At 41.2% G+C, this 23,056-nt stretch overlaps 1 long non-coding RNA gene across 1 annotated transcript in view; it reads right to left on the bottom strand.

Moving 5' to 3' along the window:
* Positions 1 to 12,757: 12,757 nt before the first annotated feature.
* The window catches only part of LOC111866423, a 19,739-nt gene continuing 9,440 nt past the window's right edge, over positions 12,758 to 23,056 (bottom strand). Inside the window, exon 2 of the long non-coding RNA XR_002843136.2 lies at positions 12,758 to 13,136. This is a non-coding gene — a long non-coding RNA (uncharacterized LOC111866423). The remainder of the gene's footprint in view (positions 13,137 to 23,056) is intronic.

The raw sequence follows: 23,056 nt of genomic DNA, 5'->3' as shown, positions 1-23,056 counted from the left end.
TCAAGACGTGAAGTAACAGATGTGGAATGTTGGCTAAGAAGCAGCAAGAAACAAGGAAAAAGGAAGATAATTGTCGATAAGGCTTTAGTGAGTCGAAGAGAGGAAAAAACACACAAAGTAAACACGCTTGAGGAAATAAACCAATGAAGGTCTGTGTTAAGAAGGAGGAAATTTTCAAACTTAAAGAGAAAATCTGAAGGAAATTAGTACATGGAGATGTGGGATTGAAATTAAATACTTGGGTTTGTATCACTATTTACAAACTTAGCTCAGCTGATAGCATGCTGTACGTAAAGTATTCATTACTCTCTGTTCTGTTGCGGTCCACCTTCGTCCTGTCTATACACTTGGGTCCAAGCCGGAGAAATTGCAACAGAATGTTGATTTTACGTCAAAAACACACGAAAATGCATTTCATGGCTAAACTGATATAAAGAAATCCATGTGAAAATAGAACCCTATTTCTTCCTTATCAGCATAACTGTTTATGCTTCCAGAAGGTGAACTGGAACAGTATGATGACGCATGTCTGACCTAATGCATCATTTTTAGTAACATTTGTTGCACTCAAGGCTGCAATGGCTCCTGCCTGTAATATGTTGCCAATTTAATGACATTTTTCTTGAAAAGTCAGAGCAAAATATAATCAGAACACGATATGTCATGGTTCCATTCTTCTTTTGCCATGTTAAATTATTCTCAAAAAATAGCATAACGTTAACATGTAACAGTAAAATCGTCATTCGTGTGCATGTATTCACGATCGTAAAAACTAATAGGACTTGGTGAAATTTGGTATTGGGATGTGCACGGAACGTTGTCTTGTTAATGTAACCTTGATTGCTAGCGGTGAAGTTTCATCTGTATCCTCGTACAGAACACTTGTACTTCCCCAACATGAATTATAGACAAACTAAGATCTCACACTTCTAAATAAAATGCTTTTGAATGTGTGGAACATAAACGAAATGCCGAAAATACAGTTTTATCTCTCCAGAGACGTGACATTACGTGTATGTAGCAATTCAGGTTTTTATGCATTTCTTGGCCCTGAAATAGGTCGTCTGAACAATTATTTTTTGGCCCACCGATCCCACAGGTCCTAGACAGGTCCCCTCTCTTATCGCCACGTCCACCACTTTTTTTAATTCTCTTAGTGGGGAGGTGGCGTCCAACTGGGTCCACTCGGCACGACGGCAACTGATTGGCCTATTGTTGCCTGCCCCGGGTGATTATGATGATGGAGAATTTGGTGGAATGAAGATTGGCAAGGGAAACCGAAGTACTCGGAGAAAACCCGCCTCAGCGCCACTTTCTCCACCACAAATCCGACTTGACCAGACCCGGGATCGAACCCTGGCCGCTGCGATGGGAAGCCAGCGACTAACCGCTTGAGCTATGGCGCGACCATACGTCCACCCTTCTCATAACAGCAGGAGGTTTATATATCATATACACACATTATGCAACTCATCAGCAAAAACACTTCTAGCCTGAAGATGGAGGAAGCTTGTTCCCCAGAAACATCGACAGCATCGCCCGCAGCCACACGGTGTCACAATTGAAGAACAGAATTAACATCAATAACTAACCACGATTAAGCCTGAAATGAGTAAATAACATGTATACACGGAACTTAAAGGGCCTGACCGTGGGCAAAAAATTTGTTTTCTTTCTGGTTAGAGAAATGCATGTTACAGTAATAATCGATTTTAACAATTCATGTTCTATTGAAGGGATAGTGAGAGCTAATGTGATTCTGTGCCCGTGCAATTTTCGGGACATATTTCCATATTACGTAGTTAGGAAATGGCTGCAGTATATAAGGTCATTTTAGTACAGGATTTGAACAATTTCATAGAGAAATCCTGTAAAACCGAGACGTTGTCAGGTTAAGCATTTAATAGCTTGAAGCATAAATTAAGTGTAACTGTGACACTACAATATATGCATTAGCAATAAACGATTATCAGAACCAATGAAGTATGTAAAATCACAAAGAACGCAGTCGAAAGATGTATGTTCGTAATATTGTATAGTACTGCATGTTATTCACATTGTATTACGCCTCTCCAGTCATGTTACATTGTTTTTTCATTTGTATGGCATTGTAACTGGACGTCCCCTTTGAATGTGTGGTTTCACACCGTCAAGTATGCGACGCCGTGTAGTTTGGAGATGGGCACTGCTGTTAAGGAGGAACCTGCTACCTCAACACGGAGACAAAAGGCTTTTCCAGAACGTTGGCACTTTTTTTTTTTTGCTAATGGGGTGGGACTAAGTCCCTTGTACTGCGGCCACTTCTGGCCTGTTGTACCAGCACCAGATGATAGGTGAGGGTGATTGTGCAGCAATTGGTGGAATGTAGATTGGCAGGGGAAATCGAAGTACTCGGAGAAAACCTGCCCCAGCGCTACTTTGTCCACCACAAATCCCACTTGACCAGACCCAGGATCCACTCCGGGTCACCGCGGTGGGAAGCCAGCGACTAACCGCTTGAGCTGTGGCGCGGCCCAACGTTGGCACTTACCTACAACAATGCGACCGGACATCACATTCCAGAAGACCACAATCGTGGTCCCCCTACAAGTTTCGGCTGGACTACACGCATTGCTGCAATGTCGGAGAAGTTGCCTTACCTTCCCGGCAGACTAGTGGTTGAATGCATGCCTAGACAGCTGACTGCTTTGTGTCTGACAAGTGACAGGCACGCCCTTGGGGGTGGGGGAACGGAAAAAAAAATGGGGGAAAGAAAAATGGACTTTAAAGAGAAGGTATGTTTCCTCTCCTGACCTTGTCGTGCCATGGGACTAATCAAAAAGCTGTCCAATGGAAAATTGTACATGAATCTTCCAGTTTTCCTCGCTTGTAGCTTTCTTTGTTCCTTTCTGCATTTTCTTTATGTGCAGACAGTGTTAAATGTGTGCTCTCTGATGGTGCTAATGCGCAGCTTCGTCCGGTAAAAGCACATCTTCTGGTTGTAACCTGAATCAGATTAATGCAAGTCACATTAACACGACAGTTCTCCCTGATCAGTTTCTGCATGTTATGCTACCTGTCTCTCTTATCTTACGGATGAGTCTCCCCTAGCCACAGAATTTCATTTCCACCCATTACGCGCAATGTATACAGACCAGCGTAGCTGCTACTTGCCGAAATTAAAACGCAAATTTGCAAAAAATGAACCTCTTAGCCAAACCAGGAATGTCCGTCATTCATTCCACAACCGACAGATCAAGAAGCGCGCAATGGATTTTTATGAAATTTGATAATTGGGAGTTTTATAAAAAAATTGTCAACTTTGTAAAACTTCGATTACAATGGAACGAAGTAGCGGACAGTTGTCTGTCCGCATATCGAGTGTAATTCACTAGATATTTATCAGAGAGAACGATGTTTTGAAGAAGAGACGCCGAAGCAGTTAACTCTACAATTTTGGCCAGTACACTTCCTGGGATGGAGGGGTAAAGGACGGCCGGCGGGTAAAGCCGAGAACCTTACCGCCATCTGTGCCAGTTGAGTAGAGAAAATGTGGGAACCTCGATGCCTCACAACCCTCTGTGCCTTCACGACCTTTTGCAAGGATTAGTCTACCTCTACACTTTTCCACTTCCATTGTCGGGCAAACATGGAGTAGTAGAAGAGTATTTACTAGATGCGAATATGAAATTATTTTTCACATGTCAGACTTAAGGTATTCACGGCGCCACATCCCAGAAGACGGCGTTCTTCAGTTTTCACACATCTTCCCTTATATAAATTGCCTGTGAATGTACTTGTAGGTGGTTTAGCATAATATGTTTTTTATTTCCGTATACTGTCCCTTTACTTTCGTTTTTTTTATGCTCCTATAATCCCTGAGGGTTTTCATGTGCGTGTGATAAACGCTGAGACAGTTATTTTGAAATTACTTACATCTCCTTCAATATTATTTTAAGTTCCATTGGACCTCTGTTTCTCATTTTATATTTTCAGCATTCTTCCTAACGTTACGGTCTATTACTATTCTTCCTCTCTGCAAAGTATCTTTCTGTGCTCCCTTGTGAGTGTAAGAGAGAGAGAGAGAGAAAATTGCTGAGAGTGCCATTGTATACTTTCATTATATCCTCCACGTCCTCCTCAGCGTACATCTGTTAACTGCACTTTCAAGTCGACATCTTTCAGACTGACCCCTCGTTATGACGCTAACGAGAGAAACGGAAATGAGGCGCACCACCTCTACACTTCGAACTCTCATTAACTAGACTTGCTACTTGATGTCGTGGAGAATTAGGAGAATCGTTATTTGTCATCGACCTTCACCTTTAGAGTTTCGTCCATACTCTTTGGCTGTATTAACTTCTTCTACCTGACGGATTAGGTTCTTTGACCTATTCATATTCAGAACCAATTTTCAAAATGTGAATTTTACATACAGTCGGTAGGACACCTTGGGTGGAGGGATCGGCCTGAAGTAAGGCCGCTACTTACACATGTTAACACAAGAACAAACCAAACGTAGACATACATCAGTGTTTCGAGTTGGATTCGAACACACGATCCCAGTGCTTGGGCGGGTGAAGACATTTCGTGTCTTGGACTGCGCGGCCACTGTGACCGGCTGTATTATTCTTAAATGTGGGAAAATTTGCGAAATTAGTAATTAGTTCAAGGTTCTATGGAGGGGAGGGGATAAGATTCATGTGGTTGATACTCCTGTTTATTACTATATGTGTCATAGCTGTAATAATCCGTTGGAATATATCTTAATTAGATTATTAATGAAGATGGCTCAAATTGCAAAACTAAACCACTGCCTGATATTCACATTGAAAATTGTTATATAGTAAAGAGAGTCGTACACTCTCGAATGAAGAAAAGTGAAGTGGAATTTGTAGTACCGAATTCGAAATGCAACAGAGTGTGCGGCCTCACCTCAAGGGGGGGGGGTAGATTTACGTGGCAAGAAACGCAAGCCCAGTTAAAAAAAAAACTGAATTCGATGTATTTAATTGTTCCATAATAAGATAAAAAATCTATATTTATAACGAAGTGAGAAAACAAGTTTCAACATAGGCAAAAAACTTTATCAACCTCGAAATCAGACGTTTGTTTCAGTGAAGACGATAATTTTTAGAAGGATCTTGACACATTGATTTAGAACTTAAAGGGAATGAATGTAGGAGGTTGTTCTTAGCGGTAGTGACCCGCGCCATAGCTCAAGCGGTTAGTCACTGACTTCCCACCGCGGCGACCCGGGTTCGATCCCAGATCTTGTCAGTTGGGATTTGTGATGGACAAGGTGATGCTGGGGTAGGTTTTCTCCGAGTACTTCGGTTTCCCCTGCCAGTCTTCATTCCACCAATTGCCCCACAATCACCCTCACCTAGCATCTGGGGCTAGTACAATAGGCCAGAAGTGGCCGCAGTACAAGGGACTTAGTCCCACCCCACTAGCATTAAAAAAAAAATAGCGGTAATGACTGGTTTGTAACTCGGAGAACAAACTATTTCATAGGAACAAAGAAAGGGGTGAACTGTGTATGAAGAAGAAAACTGTTACACACTGAGACGAGACTTCGAGCAACCCGACGTATACTCGTGCAATCAGTACCTCTTGGCAAGTCCACAAGACAGTTTAACGAATAACGACAGTGGAGGTCGGCGTTGGAGCACTAGGAACGCTGGTTCCGACAGGAAGTTTGTTTGTTCAAGAAAGCAGTCTTCTGGGATATGCCGCCGTGTAGACTAACAGATAGACTAACAGTCTGTTAGCACATGCTCACACTGGTTCTCCGCTCGCAGATTTCTACTTTTTTTCTTATACCCTGAAGATGGAGGCCATACGTTCCTCCGAAGCGTCGTTTAACACAATATCTATACTGCGCCGCATCCCAGAAAACCGCTGTGAAAACCTCAGATCTTACAGGTTTATTTGTTCTTAGTGCGTTTCTCTCTTTTAAACTGAAGACGAAAAGTGACGGGTAGAACAACGAAATGAGATACGAACAATGTTCGAAATGAATTGGGAAAGAGCTTCTGTTTGTAACCGCCAACTGGAATGTCTGACAGTGATACGCAGTGCATCTTATTGTTGCGCCCAAAGTGATGAGACTTCTACATAGGCAAGTTTTGTCTCAGGCAGTACACCACTTAACATTCTCGTATTGATCCATGTTACAAGTCTCGGCCAAGCGGGTTATTATTGCCCAGTACTGGCCGTGAAGTGGCAAACTATTAGATTTTACTGTCTGTTATGATCTTTCATCGAAGTTTAGTTTAGCCTAATTGTTTACTATATATTTATAAATTGGACATTATAGTACGTTAAAAGTTAATTAAATTGGTAGACTTCGTTGTTTCCAGCGGTGTAGCTGTGTTGCACCCTTCCTATAATTGTTTGCTGAACTGTATAATGGTATGTGTTCGTACATATGATATTGTTCTGGCGTCGGACAAGCAATATATAATCCGTTTACACGTGGTGTTTTTTGGTAGATTATTCGAGACTGCCGATGTACTTGTTGAGTATGGTTTTTATAATCCCCCCCCCCCCGAGATATGCTGCTATCTGGTTTAAAGTTGATGAAAGTTTCTAATATTGGGCTGTAGGTGTTTGTGTGAGTGTCATTCATGTGTAAGTTATTTTTGCTGGTCAAGTGAATGTGATATTTTTCAAGATTGTTGAAATGTTTACCCATTTTTTCGCTCGTATAACTTCCATAATGTTTGTTAAGAGTTCCAGGTATGTTCCATATGTTTAGCATGTGATTTGAATATCCAGAACTGCTGCATATTGTTTGCGTATGTTCTTTATCTCTAACACTGAATGTTTTTCTTTTGTGTCCAATATTATGCAAGCATGCATGCGGAAGGTTTGTAGGGGACAGTGAAGGTCGTTTGCAGTCAGTCATAGCTTAGGAGGCGCGGCAATATAACACGTGTCCCCTTGCAGCCAAGGAGAGTCCAGGAGGGTTCAGCAGTTGAGAGCACAGGGAAGAGAGCGTGTCCTTAGTGAACTGTGAAGATTAATTGAGTACAGATTAGGACAGAGGAGTACAGAGTGACTGAAGACCAAATAACAAGAAAACTTCATAGTGATTTGGAGCTCTAGTTTCTGAGTTGAGAGTCGTTGTCAGGAGACGACTAGCTATGACGGAGAATCCTAGAGCGTGGGCAACGGTGAAGTGAAAATGTGTAGAGTGGCGGTAGAGCTGTATTAATTGTAATTAAGAGAGAGTGTAACCGAAGTGCTAATAAATCCAATTATCCTAAGTAGAACCCGTTATTTTCGTCACGCGTACCATCCTGCACGCAACAATATCTATCCGCGGCATTTTCTTTAAGATTGGTCTTTCATATGCGCAAGACTATTTTCAAGTTCGTCTCTTGGAGTAACTTTTTAATTTTTCTTACCATTCCAGAGCAACTTAAAGAGGCCCGTTTGGTTTTCCGGATTTCCGTATTCACTTGTTTATTTTCTGTTTTGGTGAAGGTTAATAGAGAGGGTCTGTTATTCGAATATCCTTGTATTGCTTATTTCATAACTGTGCTATTTACTGCTCTTATTTGTTTTTTATATTTATGTTTTTGTTGATATGGGACGTTTGTCAGGTATATTTAGATGTAATCTATACCTGAAAGCTTATGTTGGTGTGCTTGGCAAGAGTCTTGGTGAATTATGTCCGACTTTTTGGGTTTTCGATATACTGAGAAGCTAGCTGATTTTATCTTGATGTATTGTAAGGTCTGGAAGTGAATTTGGTCCTGAAATTATTTTTGTAATGTAAATTATGTTGTGAATTTTAACTGACTGAATTCAGTTAAAGATTACTGTATGCTTTCTTATCCATATGTTGTAAGAACGTCACCTGCGCACAGAAAATATCCTATAGTTTATGGTATATTTGATACTGAAATTTTTCTTCATATTCCGTGTGTTGCAATTACACGTATGTTTCGGTCAGTATTGATTATTTAGGAGCGCCCATGGCTAAGCGCATATCTCACTTATCGTATTGTCCATCAAGCTCAGAATAGCTTTATCCGAGAATAACTTGTATATTGTGTATATCATCTATGCTTTACCGATCAATGACAGGGTTGTTGGACGGTGTATTGTTGGGTGTATTTAAGATGTCTTTTTTTTTTTAATTCACATAGTGGGGGGTGGAGTCCAGTTGGGTCCACTCGGCACGGCGGCCACTGATTGGCCTATTGTACCTTTCCCGGCTGATTAAGATAATGGAGAATTTGGTGGAATGAAGATTGGCAAGGGAAACCGAAGTACTCGGAGAAAACCTACCCCAGCGCCATTTTGTCCGCCACAATTTCCACTTGACCAGACCCGGGATCGAACCCGGGCCGCCGTGGTGGGAAGCCAGCGACTAACCTCTTGAGCTATGACGCGGCTCTTTTAAGATGTCTTTACTTCCTTGTGTTGTGTGCGTACTCTTAGTACATGTTATGCCCTTGTGGCCTAACGAAAGGAAATTTAAAATTCCGGGGTTGCTTGGCACCCCGCTTAACTCTCGGAACCAAGAAAGCTGCTAAACAAATACAACTTGCCAACGTGCGGCAAGTCTCACTTGGAAACACTGAACCAGCAGTTGCGACAGGTGTAGTAGTTCTTACAGTTTGTTGAATGTATGAAGGAATGCTAACTGGCAGAGGTCTTCTGTTCTATAACCCTTAGCTCGGTGAGTATGGGCAGTCTAATGTTAGACATTTACGAGTTGCTATGGTAGCAATGCACCATAGCCTACTGACGCTGCAACCGTCGCTCCGCAGACGCAAACGCAAACAAAGAAGGCCATGGGACAGAGAATGTACCGCTTCCTCCTCGCGCTCCTCTGCAACCCAAGCAAGTGAATCCACGTCCTGTGGCTGACGCCCAGAGGGTACCGCGCTGAGGCTAGTCAAATATGAAATCATATAACTTAGCTCACCCCAAAATGAGTATGTTGATAGTGTAAATAAATGTTGGCAATACCGGACCCCCCCTCCCCGCGCTACAAGAACCCCAGCCACCGGAGAACCTGAAACGCTACCAATAGGAATACGTGGAGCTAAGATTCGGCCACGAGCCCTGAACCTCCTCCTTGAAGGGCCCCCCAGTCCATACCAGGTTTCCAGAGTGGTTGCCACCCCAATGCGTACAGCAAGTGCTAGCAGTAGGGAGAGGATAACACTTTAACAGTGGTGTCAGCAAACTGAGATAGTACACCACTGCATAACATCGTCATCTGAGCATATTCTTGTGTTTACGTTGATGTATTTTGCAAATCGGTAATTGGTTAAATAGAACTGTTGAAATCGTATTTGCAATAGACGTGTAAATTGATGTTTAATACTCTTATAAGGCATTTGGGTAGTTCTTGTACGGGAGCACTCTTCGTGTTTAATATTGGATTGATGGGCACATTGGGTTTCTGGTATTTTATTGTGGCGTGTAGAGTGGGAGAGCTAGGGGGGTTGATGTTTGTGCATATCTATGTAGTCTCTTTACGTATGATGTTATTACATTGTTTTATCTTGTGCTTTATGAATTTTTGGTATTGCTGGGTTGGACTCTTATTGATTTCTGTGTACTGATTTCCCGATATGGCCTTCTATATTTTATATTTGTATTCGTTGTTTGTTAGGATCACTAGGGTTTTGCTTTTGTTCGCTTTTGCTGCTGTAACATAGTTATCTGTTAATTTCTGTTTTATGTTTTGTATTAATTTCCATTCTTTTTTGTTACTGTTGTTATCTGGTCTTATCTTGTATTGATGTTTTGAATGGTTTTTGCTACTGTGCATTTATAGTGGCGTTATTCTCATGTGCCTCCTTGGCTTATTGCGGTTGCTGCTTTTAGAGTTTGTGTTTCGACGCAGTTCTTTTTTGTGGTGTACGTTGTATTCTGCTTCTTTGTTTGGTAGTTCTATTTCTTTATATATGGTTTACATATTTGTGTATTCGGTTTTTATTATTGTTCTTTTGTTTGCATGTTTCTTCCACTGTACTTTGTCATTTTTTTATGTTGCTTTCAGTGACCAGCAAAGGTAACTTGCACATGCTTGACACTAAAATAGACACATTTCATCATTCGAAACCTTACATCGACGTCACAACAAATAACTCATCATCATCATCATTAGTAATCTGTCAGACGACAGGTCCACAGTCTCTTCCAAAATAATTCCTCCACTTAATGCGATCTAGAGCTTTCTCCTTCAAATGACAGTATCCTCTTCTGTCCCCAGGGTCATCCAGCATCTTCTTACGTCTTCTTCCTCGTCTTCTTGTCACTTCTATCCGCCCCTCTATCTTTCCTTCAATAACTTCTTTTAGAAGGCAGTTTCTGCGTAAAATATGACCAATCAAATTAGCCTTCCGTTTTCTTATTTCGTGTAGGATATTCCTCTGCTCACTGACTCTAATTAACACTTCTTCATTTCTCACATAATCGGTCCAACTGATCTTCTCCATCCTTCTCCAACACCACATTTCGAAACTTTCCAGATGTTTCTGATCTACTGCCCTAAGTGTCCATGTTTCAGCCCCATACAGAGCTATGCTCCAAATGTAGCATTATAACTCATCTCTAGTATAAGAAGGCAAAAATAAAACACGATCAACAAGTACACCTGAAGTCCTAATCCGTCTGCCGACCAATATCGTACGTAATTAGAGTGCATGTATGAGTTTTCATACTCTATATCAGAACAATATCATCGGATTAGTAATTCGATTTATTGAATACTTACAGGTCGTAACTACAAAATATTATAACACTGTTACTGATTTTCACACTACAGAGCACTCCACTCTAATCTCTTCAGTCTATCTCCGCTAGCCTTCACGGATTTATAACACAGGAACTTTAAGAGTCTCCATAAATCACACACTTCCAATATCACTGTACTGCAGCACATATAAAGTCTTCAAATCACACATTAAGTCTTCATAGGCTGACTTCTTATACTCTTCAACTACGAACTTCCCGTGGCTATCTCCTACCGACAACCGCTCGTCCCTGAACCAAACGAATTCTCTCACTTATATAGCCAAGGAACGGAAATGCATCACAGGAAACACATGTCACGTGACCACCACCCAACCGCTGCTTGACGTCACCGCGGACACGAAAAACAAACCCTCCTCTATTGTTGCGTGGTGAACCACGTTTACCGAGTTATTGCCTGGCAATGCATTGATCAAATCCGTTACAGTATGGACACATAACATTTTACATTTCGGCATATAAACATAAAAAATGGAACTTAACAACAAAGCTACACAAAGGACTGAAGGAAACAGGGAGATGTAGCAATTTCATTAAATTTTGATACACCAGAGTTTTCATTTTAACCCCAAATTTAAAAATAATTAAGCTAACATTTCAAAGAATGATAATAGATTGTAAAATCTAGCAGTTTACTAGCTCGCGGACAGTGCTAATATTGTGTTAAGATGATAAAATATTTGGCTGAAAGATGTAAAATGAATCAATACGTGAATGTAAGTGATATGTGTGATTAACATCACACAGCCGAAAACAAGGATTGACTTGCTTAGAAAGAATTTAAAAGATCTCTAGTACCACAACAGAATGATCTAAAATATGACACGATGAATCATTGATTGTGTCATAGAAATGGGAGATATTCAGGGAATTCCTCAGAGGTGTAACTTTGGTTACGAAGAGAGAATGACAAAAGAAAAGAAAAGAAAGGAAATGATTCGACTTGTCCGAACTCACCGTTCTCCATCAACTATATGACTGATTATTTGAAGGAAGATTCATGGCGCCATGAGATTGCTTCCATACCGTTGTGATATTGATGCAGTATAATTCATTTGTAATATTTGGAAACCGAAGTTTCTCAAAGAAGAAAAGTTGCTCAAAATGCTCCTGGAATGGCAAATCCCGCTCCTCAGGCTGGTGACAGCATGAACGAGGAAACTGGAAAATGCACTTCCACAGGTAAATCAAATCGAAGCCGATTACGGCGCAAGGGATAGTCTGACAGAGACAGAAAGAGAGCAAGTGGTCAGGGCTGGCTGTGCCGAATCTGAAATTTATTCGCTCTGTAGCTTTAATGGATTTTTCCTTTTAAGCTTGCTTGACAGATGGTAACGCTCTCTATGACGTTCCAGGTAAATATGCAATTAAATCATTAGCCTACTTTCCTTATTTTGAAAAAAATATAAATGGAGGCTTATGAGGTCACCTTGCTGTCTGTCTGCGTATCCGTCAATGTCTGTCCATATATCTATGTATCCCCTACTTTTTGATACTTATAAGACGAACAAGACCACCTTGCTGTCTCTGTGTATCCTCCATAATCTTTTTTGTTAGAACGCTTATGACATTGCCTTCTTATTGTGTGTCTCCCAGTAATTTTTTCTTCTTCTCTACGGTCCGAACCGTATCAAAGGAAACTAGGCGATCAGGTCTCCCAGAACTTATTGGTTTCTTTATGTAGAAGTCTGCATTCACACTTTTTGTGTTATAAATGTTATGATATTTCATTTTGTTCAGTACATTCTGTCATTGAATGTACCGCACACAGGTAAGAATTTCCCTATAGTCAGCTGTCGCATCACGTGCCCTAGTACTTCCCCTCGCCGTCTAAAAATTTAAGGTTTTCGAGTAATCGATACGCACAATTCTAAGGATACACCTCATTATTCTTTTACTGTACACTGTATCCCGTTTTTATGAACCGGCATTGGAGATGCTACCATATCAGTGTGAGGAAATATTATTTACAAAATTGAGACATGGTTAAAATATTGTAATTATTCATTTAATGTGTTTACATGCTCATTTAATCAATGCAGTTGAAATATGTTTACGAAGACTCATCTCTTTATGTAAGACATGCTCATTTCATTAGCGTAATTCCCTACGAAAATTCAAAACCTCGTTTATTAAAAGAACTGTATTGTTAATTATACATGTACAGATCAGACTAATTGTAACATTAAATTTTAAACGCCAGCACATAGGATTATAAGGGTGAGGCCATAGTAATACACATACACGTACTGTGATTTTGACGCTGGTGGCGCTTGCGCAGATGTTGCTTCGTAGTTAAACATTGCCTGTGAGCGTTTTAACTCTTGCTGGATGCCATTCTTCTTCGATCCACTGCCCTCAGTTGTTGCCTACGAATATAAAGACATTTAATTAACATTATTGTCTGTCATCATAATGAGTTTATCTCAGATACTGAATGGATGAGATCCTGAATCTTATCCATCGATCAGCAACAAACGAAGTAATCTAATCTGATTGGTCTGTTAGGGCTACTACCAACATAGAAACCTCAAATAGTTTGTGACGACAGTGTAGTAACCCTTTAATGTATTTCTGGACATTATATATCATCCTGTTTTTATTGAAAACATAAACGTTTCTGAGACTGGATTCCGTCTCCGTCTTCAGGTGGAACCTACTCATTTGGGCCCAATCGATAGAGCTGGTCCCTATCTCACAGGTGAGTTACTTTCACCTGAAGACAGAAAAGGAATCCAGTCTCCGAAACGTGTTATAAATAAAAACAGGATGATTAGGTAATGTCCAGAAACAATAATTTTATTCAAAACCATGATCTCAGTCTTTCAAGTATATGTAGATTCTAAACGGACCTGACAGTGGCGTATAACACTCAGGATTGTTGGAATTTTGGACTTCGTCCATCGTCTGGTAACAAATGTCGACTGTTTTATGGAGTCCCTGTAAAGAGACCTTTGGGTATAATATTGTGACATGACGCCTGAAAGTCGCAATAGTGTAGTCAGAGCAGATGTCCATTACTAGGCAGCGGTTCGGTAAACACATTGCAGCCGGCAACGAATACGCAAGAAACGATCGAAGAATTGCCGTTTCTATACATCGTCGAGGTATATACGCCTCTATAACAATAGAGGAATTATTAGGACAGGGTGTTTTCTGTTGAGGCGGACCCAAGGCTATATAACGATGATTACAAGTGAGCTAGAATGCGAATTGGAGGGAGCCTGGGGCCTCGGCAGTCGCAAATGGTTGAGGAGAGATGGCAACGAGATAGTTGGTAGTTGCAGCAGAAAAATTGGATTGAAAGTTCCAGGGTTGGCAGTTGGTTGACGATGGAGGAATCGAGAGAACCCAGTTCAGACCTGGAAGTCCGGTAGTGAAGAGAAGACTTATGTGTGCAGTAGTACAGTAATAGTTGGGTGTGTGATTCAGTGAGATCGTTATAGATCCTCTGTCAAAATCCGTTACCAGGAAACGAATTGTGGAGAGTCTAACAGCCTGAGGACACTAGTGTGTAGATCAGGTATAGCGCTGTAATTACGTGTAGTTCCTTGTGGTGTGTGTGAGTGGTCAGAAAATCCAATCATCCAATCCAAACCCAGTCTAATAAGTCACGAGACTTAAATACGCGACAGTATCTTGAGATTTGCAAGTCGATGATGAAATATGTAAGATTAAGGGGGTTTTATAACTGTGTCCTTACTGAATGGAGACGTAGATGCTAAAGGGTTCTGACGATGGTGTTCAACACTCGGGATTACTGGACGCTTGGGCTTTATCCAGTGACAGACGTTGGAGATAGTTCAAATCCCAGTAATCTTGAGACTTTCAATTACAGCTTACCATTGTCAACAACTACAGATGCTGGGAAAGTATTTCTAACCAAGTCGTGATCATGTGTTCAAATTTCCACCGATTTTTTTTCTAGAAAATCTTCCGATATGATAAATGTCGGCATTTCTTCTCACAGTTTATCACTCGAGGTACACTGTTATCGAGAGAAGATAAGTTGGATTTATATTCAGAATGGAACAAGTCATTATAACGACCGTGTTTTAAGGAATGTTGTACCCAAAATTTACTGTGCCACTCTGTTTACAAAGAAATGAATAAGTGAACACTAAAATGGTTATGTACCGGTCACGGTAGTCGAGCGGTCTAAGTCACTTACTGTCTTCGCTCGCTTGGAAACCGGGAGCTGATCACCCGCCCAGGGAGTCCTACCTAATGTGTAAGATCTAGAAAAACCGAAGTGAACTGAGAAGTTCATGGAGGTAGGCCTAGGCCCACTGGGGCTGTGGTGCCAAGGAGAAAAAAAATTATGTGTTTAATTACTGTCGACTTCCTTTTCGTTCGAGCTGCTATCAGTAATATAATATAACCAGTCTGCATAATCTAATGACATCTAAAATGTTCATCTCAGTCATGCCATAGCACTTACCTGGTGATATTAAATGCAGAAGAAGTAGTCTCACGGATTCCTACTGCTTACATCGTTGAACAGCACTGACCAGATGAAGACTAGAGAATCTCTTTCCGCTTTCGTACGAATATGTAAAGTAGGATTGTGCAGAAAGCCGTCTTCTGGGATGTGGCGCAGTGTAGAAATTATGTTAACCGACGTTTCGTAGGAACGTATCGTCTCCATCTTCAGGGTAGAAGACAAGAAAAATCATCCGCGACCAAACCAGCAGAGCAGGTGCAACAGACTGGTGATTCACTCGCTGAACGTCGGTTAACACAATTATTACACGGCGCCACATCCCAGAAGACGGCTTTCTTCATAGTCACCGCCGTGAAAACCTCAAACTTACATAGGATTGTGGAGTTCGTATTTTGCCTAATGTTAACGCAGATGTCACCTGCTCGCTCGACGGTCCTTCAAAAGAAATTATCTCCAGGCTCATTACCATTCTATTTAATTTATTGCATTATAATATTTCTTTCCATTTTCCCCACTTAACTGATATGAAAATTACATTTTCAAAGAAGTAAAATTTACTGATATGTTGGGATTTTGGACACCATCGTCAGAATCCTATAGTAACTACAAGTAAAATTTAATCTTAACATCAATCACACTTCTTCCATTCTTTCCGCCCTCGTACCATATTCAGATCGCTTGATGCATTATAGGATTGCCAAGCAACAAATTAGCGCTGGACACTAGAATTTGTGCGGGTGAGCGTCCCAGTTAAGCAAGAATTCATTGGCCCTTTCTAATTCCTATCTCTATTATATTTTAAATGGAGAAAGAAGTGTAGCTACTGAATACGCAGTATGATGTAAATGTTCTTATTTTAGAAGATTGCATTGTATGAAATTAGTATATTTTGTATCTGTGTTTATACTATTGTCTCTCGCATCAGTTTTTAAAGACGTAATTGCTTTTACCACTCAATTGCACGTATAGATGCAACAGCCTCACAATTAGACACAATGTCCCCCTATTTAATCTTTCTAACATTTCAACAATTTAAACCTACTATAATCCATTTTTTATATTTTTTGGGGGGGTTTTATAATCTTAAGTGTGAAATCTATCACGACATTTTGCAAATCTACACATCTATTTAATCTAAAATTCAGTGATGGTACATATTATTTATTTAATTGTCTACTTCTCTTACTGGTTCACGGATCCAAACATGTAGTGTATCATGGCAGATATGGTTGACTGCTATAACATATACACGAATTTTAATAAATTTTATTAAAATCATAACCAGTCTATTTTCTTGTTGTATCGACGGTTCTAATACCATCAGCGTAATTACGAGTTAAGTGGTGAACGACTCCATTTTGTTCGCAAGTTCTTAATTTTTCGCGAGTACATGAAGTATTTTCACGTGTATGTGTGACTATCGACGGGGTTTTGGTTGAAGGTAGGATTTGCTGACCACTTCAATGCACTACTCGTGACTACACTTAATATTGGCGCTAACACTGATCTCCACACTTTAGAAATCACTACAGCACACGCCAAGTCCTTTATGTCTGCTGGGTCTTCACCAGTGGAGATTCTTCAGCTTCTGTGCTAACTGCACCGACAAAGATTTCTCTTCACAGTCTCTCTTACAATTCTCTCTCAACTGACTGACTTCTAAACTTGCCTCGGTTATAATATATCGGCGTAGAAACACCGTTTTTGTGCTTCAATCGTTTCTTCGGGAACGTGTTTGTTTGCAAAGGCGTTACTCAGTAACAGCTGCACATACTTGCTTATAAAGAATCTGTTGTCTAGCAGCGAATATTGTTCGTTGTTTGTTTCGTGGTCCTTACCCGGTAACGGATCTACACTCTACAGTATGCACATATTGGTTTGTTTCATTTATTTGAGAATGGAAATGTTAGAGGAAACACCTGTACACAATTCACAACTCCCCCTTTTCACCTTGAAACTAACAGTAGAATTCCGTAAGGGGAGTGGATGTATGTTCACATTCATTTTCGAACTGTGAGAGTGTAGGTATTTCTTTTTGTCGACGGAACATTCAGTGTTATACAAAATGTCGACAAGGATTCAGTTGTTCAGAGGTTAGTTTTGAATCTGAACAGGGAAGAGGACTAGATCGGTATGTAACAGGCGAAGTTTTGAATTTGAACAGGATAGAGGACTGATTGCTATGGAACAGATGTACTTTTGAATTTGAACAGGGCGAAGGACCAGATCGGTACGTAACAGGGGAAGTTTTGAATTTGAACAAGATAGAGGACTGATCACAATGTAACACACGTACTTTTGAATTTGAACAGGGTACAGGACTGATCGCTATGTAAGAGAAGAAATTTTGAATTTGAACAGGGTAGAGGACCTGATCAGTATGTAACATACGTACAGTGTCCTTCAGGAATATAATACTCGCGTTCTTTAGTGTTTGTACAGAATCTAGTATGACAGGCTGTTTCCTCATACAATGAGTTACATAAAATAAGATTTAAGAGTTTGTGGCGATGGTGTATTAATACAATTTTTGTTTTTTTGGACATTATCAATCATCCTGTTTCTTTTATTTAGAACAACGTTCTGGAGACTGGCAGTCTCCGGAGAAAGTGATCGGCTATATCGACTGGGCCCAACTGAGTAGGTTTTTACCTGAGGATGGAGACAGAACCAGTCTTCGAAACTTTGTTTTAAATAAAAAAACAAAACAGTAATTATAGTTACACGACCAGTCAAAACAGATTCATTCTTCCCCAAATTTCTTAGCATCTGAATATGCTAACTGGCCTAATCTATGGGTCGGCAATCTTTTGGCACTGGAGGGCCGCATTCAACTTCCATAACCATAATGAGGGACTCAAGCCTAACAGATAGAAGTTGGGGGTGGTTACATCACAGGTGCATTGATACATTTGTTATACACACAGTTTTACCTCTATATTTATTGCATTTTTGGTTTGTCAGTGTTCGCAGACAACCACTGCAATAAGGATTCGCAGGCCACACGTGGCCCTCGGGTGCCCGGAGTTCTGCCCATGGCCAAATCTATAATAGAACTAGAAAACCCGCTAAGAATTAAGAATACTGCGCAGTTGATTGCGACGTAGGTGCAGGAATCAGTTAGGAGTCGGTACATGATATTTCTTGGATTCGTTGTCGCTGTACTCGTACGAACCCATTCACACCCTCACACGCATACCTACTTTTGAAACCCCTTACACTAGTTTTACCCCGCCTCTAGTAAAATATATCTGCTGTGTTCCACGCTGAGGACTGACAGGAGGAAGGGGAGATTAATGTAATTAAGTGGCAGGTCCTCTGCCTCAATGCTCCCACGTTACACATGGAGCCAAATATTTGTGACACAGATGCAGTCATGGTAGAATATCGGCTCCGGCCTGAGCTTAATTTGCGTGCCGAGGCAGACTTGATTTGTGGTCGGCTTTGGCCTGCCTTCACAAGCCGTGAAAAGTCTGTCATTAGAGTAAATGTCAATGAAATAGACTTCCGTTGCTCGATTTTCGACGGGGCATGAGTGGTTTTCCAGTGCGGCTGTGGGGGACACCTACGCTCTTTTTCCGATGGGATATTGGGAAGTTACTTCTTAATGGGTCGAAAAAGAATCTTAGCACCTACCTCTCTCTGGGTCCGATATTAGTTAGTTTGTTATTTAGAGAGAGTGGGTTTCCCCATGCACCGCGACCAGTTTGATCTATTGTGCTTCCCTCTATGATATTCTACCAGTCTCTATATCCTACCGGTACTGGTGCTTACCATCAGTCCCGCCCAGCCAGCGAGACCGGCTCTACTAGCTGAGATGTATCTATAATGCTTCCCCCCTCTACCAGAGGTATTAGAGACTGCTGTTGGGCGGGAAACGTCCGTAATTTGGCTCAGCGACTTCCTTTGGAGATATGAGGTTCTTTTACGTGCCGTAAAGCTACGACACGGGACCCACGGCTTAAAGTCCCTCCCGGAGGACTTGTTCCCTGAATTTTTTCCGCCTTTAAAAATTCGACGACCTCCGCCGAGTATTTGAACCCGCGTACTACGAGTCATGAGGTGGGCACGTTACCTCTAGACTACAGAGGCCTCTTGGGTCCGATATTAATAAATAGGGCAGCTTTAGAGTTTATCCCCCCCCAATACACGTATGCACCCACACATTTCAGCAGCAACTTTGTTTTGTCTACAGAACAGGGACACAAACATGTGGAACAGCTAGTCGATCGAACGGAGATGTCCTGTCTTAACGTATCGCAGAAACAGGCCTGGAAGTTCGAAGCGTAGGATCTGTATATTTATGGAAGATTTCTGTTACGTCCATGCAGAAACTGCATAGAGAGAACATGTACACGTGGAACATCGTAGCCCTCTGTCTGTCTATCGGCATATTTCGTCTCCGAAATTACTTAATAGATTCCTGTTGAATTTAATTAGGGGGTCTGTGTTTTAGGCGAATATAATATTGATTCGTTTTACGTAACCCTTTTTTGGAATTAGTGTGAAATCAGACCTCATCGGTGTTCTAAATACACATGTGTCGCCAGATTGCCATGTTACTGTTTGCATTGTTTATTGAGTTTATTTAGTGTGCATACAGAGCGTCGTAATGTGAAAGTATTTAAAGGATTAAGTTAAGAGTTCACGAAAATTTATGATGCAAAAAAATTACATTTCAGATGTTTCAGTAAAATATACTGGGAATAGAACTCTCGGGAGAAACGGGTGCATTAGCTAATACAAAATATAAACCATTCCACCTTTCAGGAATTTCGTATCTATTTTAATTCATTCGTTAGATCCAAAGGCTTGCCTTGGTAAGGTACTATCTTCTGGATGTAGCGTCGTGCAGTAGGCAGAAGTCAAAGCTTACCACCTCTTTCTTGCCGGTTTAGTTTTGGGCTCACTCCTCGACAGTGAAACTGAAGGCAGTGCTTTTCTTCGAAACATTAGCGAACTTTTACTGGACTACACAACAGTGCATTCCAGAATATACCACTCTTCATAGTCATCGCCGTGTGAACGTCAAATCCAAAAATTTACTAGCATGTCTTTCAAAAACATTGCAGTTCAGTTTCCTTCTGTGTCAGGGACATGCTCGGCAACTCGACTGTTCGTTAAACGTAAAGTTGAGAGTTTCGGAAAGAATGCGAAGTGACTGCAACTTACGTAAGAATAGGCCGCCCCATAGCTCAAGCGGTTAGTCGCTGGCTTCCCACTGCGGCGGCCCGGGTTCGATCACGGGTCTGGTCAAGTCGGACTTGTGGTGGACAAAGTGGCGTTGGGGCAGGTTTTCTCCTAGTACTACCTTTTCTCCTGCCAATATTCATTCCACCAATTGCTCCACAATCACCCTCACCTATCATCTGGGGCTGGTACAATAGGCCAGAAGTGGCCGCAGTACAAGGGACTTAGTCTCACCCCACTAGCAATAAAAAATACATAAGAATAAGTTGTGAGCAGTGAAAAGAGGTTAGAATGGGTTGGTAATGTAGATCAGAAGGGAGACAAGAAGTGAATGCCCTTATATACCTTGGTGGTGGAAACCTTTCGGAAGCCAGTCGCTTGGATGACGTGGAACATTATTGGGTAGTATTTGATGGAGAGCATGTAAATGCGTTGTCACGGCTAATATCAAAACGAACGAGAACAAATATTTTATGAGTACGTTACATAGGCCTTTATATTTATATTTAATTTCCAGCCTCAGTGTGGGTGAAGAACAATGAAGGATAACACATCATAAACCCATGTTATGGGAGAATTAGAAAGAACGGCTTAAGTCTGATTATGCATATAATTCGTCTGCTTCATACAATATGAGAAGTACAGAGGGAAGTAAAACTCTCCGGACTCTCACCAGATTGGCTATCATAGATTTTTGTTACAAACAGAAAGTTTATAAAATTCGGTGTTGCTGGATGCGGACATGGAAGGTATCGAGTGGGGCCGGACTACTGACTGCAGTCTTGCTGCATTATGAGGGGCTTGTGGCGATGACAATGACGACAACGACAACGATGATAACAATGACGACAACGATGATGATGAGGATGACGACGGCGATGATAATGATGACGATGATGACTGACGACGACGATGATGATGACGAGGACGACGACGACGGCGATGATAATGATGGCAATGACGACGATGATGATGACGACGACGATGATGATGACTGACGAGGACGACGACGGCGGCGATGATAATGGTAACAATGACGACAATGATGACGACGACGACGACGATGATGACTGACGACGACGATGATGATTGATGACGACAATGATGATGACGGCGAGTGGTAAGGTGGCTTGAAGACATAAGACGGAGAGAAATAATATTATGGAAGATGTAGAGGACGACATTGCTGCTCGGTTTCGAATCCTTTATCGTCTCTTAAATCCCGAGGGCTAAAATATGAAAGCCACAATTTGACCTGTTCCTGTATATGAGTGTGCAACTTCTCTTATCCTCTGGGAATGGCATATATTATGTCTGGGTGCAAAGTTAGAAATGTATTACGAACGGAAGAGAAAGAAAGTACAGAAGAACGTTGAAAATTACATCATAAGTGAGTTTCATGATTTGTACTCTTCGCGGAATATCAGAAGGCTGATCAAATTGAGGACGATGATGTGAGTGGCGTATGTAGCATGAATGGAAGAGATGAGAAATGCGTACGTAGTTTCAGTCGGGAAACCTGAAGAGAGCAGAATACGTTGGAGAGCAGGCGTAGCTGGGTTGATGATACTAAAATGCATCTAAAGAAACAGGTTATGAGCGTGAGAGTGGGACACATATAGCTCAAGACAGGACCCAGTTGAGATCTCCTTTGAACCCGGTGTAACGATATTTGGACTTCTAAAAATAAGACTTTTTGAACAGCCAAGTAATTATAAACTTAACAATGAATGCCTGCGCCATTTTGTAGGGTAATGGCCATATCGCCGCCGAGCGGTCTGATGCATGTACTGTCTTCGCTCGCTCGGAAGCCGGGATCGTGAGTTTGAATCCCACACAAGGCATGGGTGTTTAGTGTGTGTATATGTTTATACTGTGTTTGTGTTGTCCTGTGTTTATGTAGAGGCCTTGCGACGAGCTGATCACTCGTCCAAGGAGTCCTACCACCTGTAAAATGATCATGAAACTGAAAATCAGAGGCCAGAGCCCAAGGAGGATTAGAGCCCGTAAAAGAATGGCTATATCAAGGGAAAATTCCATAATTCGTCTTTAGAAGGTCATAGACTAGGCGATCACTGACAAGTGCGAAACGTTGCAGGATCAAGCGAATAAAGGAATTCACTATTACTGGTGTTCCTATCAAAATGCGCCTGTTTACAATATAGTTAGTTATTTTACCCAAAAAGATGTTCCACCTTTTTAAACTAATGACATCCTAATATTTCATCAAAAGAGTGAAAATTCACAAGCAGGTGGAGAATGTAAGATTTGGGTTGTTACAGCTGTGGCTATGGGCAATTTTATCTTCTTGCATATAGGGCCGTGTAGTCCGCTGGAAGCCAACCGACGTTTCGATTACTGCATGTTTTATGTTTTTTTGTCTGGCTCACTCTTCGGCCATAAATATGGAGGCGATATGGTCCTCCGAAACGTCGGTTGACTTTCAGCAGCCTACAATATGTTATATCCCAAAAGATAGAACTTTTCAGATGAAGTGTGTTTTATCAGCACCGCGAATGTCTAATGATTAAATATGAAATAATGAACATTTTCGTGACGGGTAGTCGCGTGTTGCTCCACTTTTACGATTCTCTTGCTGCAGTGAGATTTCTGTTCAGCCTGAGGTTCCGCTTCGCGTAGTGAGGTGTTAAGAAG

The sequence above is a fragment of the Cryptotermes secundus genome, unplaced genomic scaffold (genome assembly GCF_002891405.2).
Source record: "Cryptotermes secundus unplaced genomic scaffold, Csec_1.0 scaffold225, whole genome shotgun sequence".
Taxonomy (NCBI): domain Eukaryota; kingdom Metazoa; phylum Arthropoda; class Insecta; order Blattodea; family Kalotermitidae; genus Cryptotermes; species Cryptotermes secundus.
This window is presented reverse-complemented; position numbering and strand designations above follow the sequence as displayed.